Genomic DNA, 7,634 nt, shown 5'->3' with positions numbered 1-7,634 from the left:
GAAAAGTTTTATACAATAGAAGAAGTGTCTGAACTCGGTTCACTTTTCGATCTTCGATCAAAGTTGATCTTTAATCAGGGAGTTTTATACAATTGGGCCTAAAAAGTGCAACTAAACACAGACGAATTAAACGAGCTACCAGGAGAAGCAACTGCATATGTATTATGCAAAGCTCTTGAAGATTATGAAGCTGAGAATTTATCCTTGCTACATTTTATTAAAATTACTTCTTTTCATTTTAGTAACAATAGCAATAATAACTGTGGCTTGTAATATTACAACATGAGTAAACATTTTTAACCTTGCTAGTTTTCATATACAAGCTACTAGTCCTAAGTCTGGATAAAATGGGAAGGAAAACGTTCTCTTTAGCATCCGGACGAGTTTAAATTTTCATGATACGACACTAATTGCGAATACGGACGAATTTATATGTCAGATTATAATTATAATATTTAATCGATTGTTTTGAATATAATCGATAGATTAATCGAGCTTTGATCGATTTGAAAAAAGTTTTAATATACTGTAATACACATTTATTGTTAAATTTAATTTGTGTTTGGTGATAAGCAGACAGTGGATGCGGGATGACTTAAGGAAAAGTGAAGTTGTTTCGTGTCGGAGTATATGGCACGTGCCGCGCCGTCCGTCTTTTGTGTACCTGGCGAGTACAGCAGCGTACAGAACGAAGGAACCCCGGTCCACATTGCAACGCAATGTGTGCGATTGTGTTATCCTGCTCAAGTATTTAGTACGAGTTGAATAGTGTAGTGCTGATCCATTCATAATGTCGAAGTCAAAACGTTAAATTCGCTCAGAGATACGAAATGCAATTAAGAAGTATGACAGTGACATTTTATGTATTAACGAAGACAATATCGTGTGTAATGTATGTAAAATTGAAATAAAAACCAGAACAACTCAGGCTATACAGAAACATTGCAACAGTACATCGCACAGGAAATGCGTTGAAATGAAATCTGAGGAAGCATCTACATCATCATCATCATCATCATCATCATTTAATTGTGCGGGTCTAAACGACACGTGCAACATGATGCTCAGTACAAATATTCCTCTAAAGAAATTGAGTGATCCCCATTTTAGAGTTTTTCTTCAGAAATTCTCTCGATACAAAAACTGTTTAAGCGATAGGCGAAGACGATTGAGCTTCGACAACTTACGAGAATATATCGTCGTTTACTGCAACGCTGGTAATTGCATCAATGATGACGAGGACTGAACCTTGCAAGGTATGTACTACAGTACGTTATTTTTCTTTTCCTTCTGATTGTACGGAGATACAGTAGCATGTTGACGTCGTCTGTTTACATTTAAAACCTGTTGAGCCAATGGTCTGAATGAAAAAAATGTAACATATAGTAAATGTGCACATATATATTCAACGATAAGTCATCCCGCATCCACTGTCTAGTGATAAGCGTAAGTATAAAATGTAGTGTATATGTACTGTATATACTGGTATCGTTGTATTAGAAAACAATACTATTTCAGTTATTTACTAACAATATTTATTATGTAGGCTCATAATTTATTGTGTCAATTCTCCGGGGATTTTTAAGAGAAACACAAATAAAAAAGTATGAAGATTCACCTAGTTAATACTGCTTCATCCATGATTTTAAACATGTATCATTGATGGAGCTCATTAGAAGTTAGGTGGTATCTACTGGTTTTGAGTAAAAACATCGTTGTTCTTCATATTACAGGCATTTGTATTTTTCGAATGGGGTTAATTACTGGTATGGTAATGGGGGTCACAAATAAATGACTCACCCAAAAGTAGGTCACATCTTCAAGATGTTTGAGAACCGCTGGTTTGAACAATACAAATGTAAAAGTCAAATTGAGATTTCGTAAACGTGCTACTAAAACTTGATTGAACAAGTTATAGTTTAGGCATACTATTATGAAATGCACTGTAAGTAAGTAAGTACGAGTATTATGAAATGCACTGCCATTTCCAAAATCTGACAGTATTGCCTGATTACATCACATATTCATTATGTATGAGGTCTCGCCCACCTCATTGAATATTACACGACTACTATGAAGTAGCCAATGTGTTTTATTACTATTTAATACGAGAAAAACTCGTACCGGCACCGGGAATCGAACCCAGGACCTCTGAGCTCTGCGCGCTGAGCGCTCTTTCCAACTGAGCTATGCCGGGACACGATACACGGCGCCGGCCGAACCCCTCTCGTAATGCTTTATGGCCTTACTACCTGCATTTGAGACGATATATGCAGGAGCGCATATTTAAATGACTTTATGGCCATATTCAACATCAGTTTGTGAAAACTGCTAACAGTTATACTACTTAGTTCAAAAAGTTCCCGGAATTTTACTACCATTTTTCGTATTAATATATAACAAGGGATGTTATACATTTGTTTTGTTGGTAACATTCATGATGTAATTTCCTTAAAGTTTGTTGATAATGGCGATTGTTGGTTTTGAGTTGTAGGCAATTGTTTATCATAGTGTTTTGTTTGTTCGTCGCATTTTGTAATTAACGTCCACAGAGCAACGTACAAACACAAAACTCCTGCAGAGACATTAAGATTACACAATGTTCTTCACAAGCATCTCAACATGCATTACGTGTCTCAGAAGTTGGTTCCGAAAATGTTGTCGGCAGAACAGAAAGAAACAAAAATGACTCTTGCTGGGGACATGATCAGTATGGCTGATGAAAATGGTGATTTCTTAAACAAAATTATTGCTGGTGATGAAACTTGGTGCTACTTGTACGACCCAGTCCCTAAACGACAGTCATCTGAGTGGAAATCGAAAACATCTCCTCGGAAGCAAAAATTTCCTAGGGGCACTTCCAAAGGCAAAGTTATGTTGGAAGTTTTCTTCGACTCTCAGGGTCTCATCCACCATGAGTTCATTCCAGAAGGTAGTACTGTAACGAAAGAATTGTACGTAGAAATCCTCCGTCGCCTCCGGGACGCAGTGATCTCTCACCACCTGATTACTTTCTGTTTCCCCGTCTGAAAAGTCATCTGAAAGGACGGAGATTCAATGCTGAAGAGGTTATCGCAAATGCGACGAGAGCACTAAGACGGGTTTCACAAAATGGCTTCCAGGCCTGCTTCCAGGAACTCTACACGCGTTGGCAAAAGTGTGTTGTTGCGGAAGGCAACTATTTTGAAGGGAATGCTGTAGAATAGTGTTTAAGGTACGTTGTTTCTATGATACTAGCAAATTCCGGGAACTTTTTGAACCTAGTATGTACATCACATATTCATTATGTATGAGATCTCGCCTACCCCACGAGAGGGGTTCGGCCGGCGCCGTGTATCGTGTCCCGGCATACCTCAGTTGGAAAGAGCGCTCAGCGCGCAGAGCTGAGAGGTCCTGGGTTCGATTCCCGGTGCCGGTACGAATTTTTCTCGTATTAAATAGTAATATTGCCTGATTAGTTTTCCAGATTAATTCTCATCCGTCCATCTCGTATTCATTAGAGTACCCGACAATCTTGGGCACCACCACGACGCTAATACCGAGCTGTGGAATCAATATTCCAGCTTACTTCAACACGTGAGTTGGTCCGCCCCCTGTCATCTGTTACGTACTTATGTGGACTTTCACATGTGTAGCGTGTGTGGCTAGGTAAACAGAACAGGCGCCGTGTAGAGTAAACTTGTACGTTCGAGAGCTGGGCAATACAAAAGACAGCCCGAGGGCCTTATGCGAACTACAGAGAAAATGCTGCTTCAAAGTTAAATTTAAACTGCAGAATATTCAGATAATATTGACAATTTATACAGGGACATCATTTCATTTTTACTAACATTTTTAATATTAATCTGGCTATACCTTTAGAGAACCGGAAACACCGTTCGCTACCCCCTTCCACGACTGTAGTTCGATGATACTGGCGTAAAACACAAACAAATCACTTAACTAGGTATAGGAGGAAAGAAAAGTACTTCATCCATTTACGTAAACTAGGAAATATCGCGATTTTGAGTTCGATAATTTTCATTACGTTTTTGTTTAATCAAAATACAGTACTGTATTAACAATAAGTGTTTTTACTCACGAACTGAGTTATCCATGCGAACGTATTCATTATGTAGTGTATATTATACTGTCTACAGCACATTAGCGTACAATATAGAGAAAGAAGTTAAATTGAAAAATAATCATAATATGAATATTTAAACACATTTTTGAAAATGGTGGCCGTTCATTTCGATACAGGCTTCAGTTCTAATGTGCACTATAGACTATTGCATCTAATTCCAATTGCCAGTTTCTTCCTTTGTACTAGTAACTCATGTTGAAATAATTCTATACCTACTCTATAAAAGAGTACCTTGCGTACTGTAAATTCAGTCTTCACTTCTGCCCGACCCGCACAGATAAAATTACTCAGACATGTTATCTACTGTCCGTCCAAGTGGTTATGCCGCAGGATTGTAGAAAGGGGGGAAATCACGTGACAGTTAATTACTTAACGAGACCCTTTTATTTAAGTTATTTTAAACAGTTGTATAATATTACTTAAACGTCCAATTCCTAACAGAAATTAATGTTTTCAGAAAAGAGCTAAGACAGCCCAGTTTTTACAGAGGGGCGTGCAGAAGCGGGTGGGGGAAATCGGGATGCGACTTAGGCAAACGGACAGTATCTGTGCGGAAATATGTTTCAATATTGAAAGCTCTTTCGTCACTGGAAAACGCGAACATATTTCTGGAACGTACTATACTCACTAACTCAGTGCTGAATACTATATGCGGCCTTGATTCTGTCTGGAGGACAGTTGGAACTTCATTAGTAGAAGGGTGGGAGTGAAGTACATTAAAAAACACAGGTACAATAAAAATTGAAGTAAAAATAAAATGATGTCCCTGTAGTATCCTGAAAGAGAATTTAAGATTTTACATCGCTTAATAATTTATAACATGATTGCGCTTTATATTTTACTCGTGCAATAGGACATTCGGCATTGAGCAATATAGGCTATTCTATAAAGTTCGTGGCTCTTTCTCGTTAGCTACGTATAAAGCTACTTGATGTGCACATGTACGTAACAATGATTAATTACAATACATTAATAGTTGTAATATTCTTTTTTGCACGATAGTGTGTATGGGCGAATACAGGAATGCATATAGAGTGTTAGTTGGAAGGCCGGAGGGAAAAGACCTTTGGGGAGGCCGATACGTAGATGAGAGGATAATATTAAAATGGATTTGAGGGAGATGGGATACGATGGTAGAGACTGGATTAATCTTGCTCATGATAGGAACCGATGGCGGGCTTATGTGAGGGCGGCAATGATCCTCCGGGTTCCTTAAAAGCCATAAGTAAGTAAGTAAGTAAGTAAGTAAGTAAGTAAGTAAGTAAGTAAGTAAGTAAGTAAGTAAGTAAGCAAGCAAGCAAGCAGGCAAGCAAGCAAGCAAGCAAGTAAGTAAGTAAAACATGTAATCATGGGTCGGTTGGATTTCCTTCAGCGCACTTCCAATAATTTTGTCACAGTCAAACAAGAATTTAATGGGAATTATTTTTGGTCCTGTTGTTTGTAATGGGTGTATTGAAGATATGCAGATAGAAATGTTCAATATTTGATACTTTTGTTCGGATTTCAGTAAAGTGGAAGAGGCAAGTAAAGCGAGTTTCTTATGCAGATTTTGTACTGTAGATTTGGGATCGATACACAAAGTATCGGACAAAAAAAAAAAAAAAAACACCAATGTATTTTATGAATCCCCTGGCTCACGGTTGGAATCTGGCAGTCATTATTCATGACAAGAGTATTGTCGGTGAGCTTGCCTCCTTTGATACATAATCTAACACATTTATCTATATTTGCTTCCAAACTTATTTCTTGGAAACGCTGTATTGCTAGACCCGTTAGTTTTATTGCCGCATTTTTATCTTTTCCTATTATAGCGGTATCGTGATGGCATTTTAGTTGGCATGGTAATATTTCACGGCACTGGTACAATAATGTAACATCATGATAAGAACTATTTATAATGCTAGCACAAACAATTTTTATGGTATGGAGAAGTCAAGTATTTCATATGTTAGGTTTTTAAGCTATTCATAATTATTTGACGTACCGGTATGCCCACTTATAGAACTTAATTTATTTTCGTTTAAATATCATCATCAAATTGAGTGAAAGATACATCATATTTGATTTTAACAGTAGATCTAATTAAATCAGGTAGTTCTAGTCTAAAAACGATCAGCCCCTAATAATATCGTTGGAAATAGTGAAAGACGTAGTGTTAGAATAAGAAAGTATGTCTTGGGAAAAGGATTTAGTTGTGAACTGATGAGTGAAAAATGTAAATGGAATGTTCTCTCGGAATTGTGACTTAAATCAACTTAAAAACGTTTTTGAAATTATTCCCAGCAATAATTCTATTGAAATAAAAAAAAAACGGATCATTCTATTTTGCTATGTGTAGGCCTAAGACTTTCTCCAATAACCGAAAGGTCATTTTCTAATGTGAAAGCGTGCTCTCTGATAAAATACGATGACAGCAGAGGACCTATATAAAAGATAGTAATGTGTAACCAGTGGGTTTATGAGAATAGCAACAGGTTTATCTAATGTAGGCCTAATTTGCATGATGACTAGGGCTAGGATTTTGATGAAATTGCATCTTTTTTCTAATAAGCCAGAAACATAGCTGCTTTAGTATTTATATATTATGTGATAAACTGAGTGTTTTAAGACAGATTTTTTAGGGCATTTTTTGCCTATTTAAACTCATAAAAGCTTCTTTTGTTTTATTTGGACATTTTTTAGGCATTTTCATTTAATTTTGGCCATAAATCCCCATTATTAATATAAAATAATGTTTATTTTCTTTGATATTATTTGTCTACATATTTTGTCCATTAATACCCATTATTTTTTTACTTGGTTATTTCACGACGCTGTATCAACTACGAGGTTATTTAGCGTCGATGGAATTGGTGATAGCGATAAGATATTTGGCGAGATGAGGTCGAGGATTCGCCATAGATTACTTGATATTTGTTTTACGGTTGGGAACAAGCTCGGAAAAAACCCAACCAGATAATCAGCCCAAGCGAGAATAAAACTCACGACCGAGCGCATTTCCGGATCGGCAGGCAATATTTGAATCGTTTTTCTAAACAAATATTGCCATTGTAACGTAACACCCCTTCAATATAGACTCCTCTATGCCTGCTAATTCCTGATAAGAGTGGCTTTGAGTTGGACTACATGGAAACTGCATCAGGTAAAATAATTAATGAAATTGCACCACTTAGAAAAAAATTATGTAAAATTAAATAAACTTAAATGTTGGTACTAGAATTTAATTTAACTACTAGTCTAAATATGAAGTATACAAAACTCTTTTCCTACTAAGGCAATTATGTAAGAACAATTTTAGGGCATTTTTAAGGGCATTTTTTTTTAAGATTTTTAGGTCATAAATGCATTGGTTTTAGGACATTTTTTCATGATTTATAGGTCATCAAAATCCTAGCCCTAATGATGACTAATATGAGAACCACTGTAGTAATTTGTAATTTCCCGGGACAACTTCGATACAATATATCGATTAATATCGTAAATACTTGACGTCGACTGTTCAGTCTGC

This window comes from Periplaneta americana, chromosome 14 (genome assembly GCF_040183065.1).
Source record: "Periplaneta americana isolate PAMFEO1 chromosome 14, P.americana_PAMFEO1_priV1, whole genome shotgun sequence".
NCBI lineage: Eukaryota > Metazoa > Arthropoda > Insecta > Blattodea > Blattidae > Periplaneta > Periplaneta americana.
Note: the sequence above shows the minus strand (reverse complement) of the source record.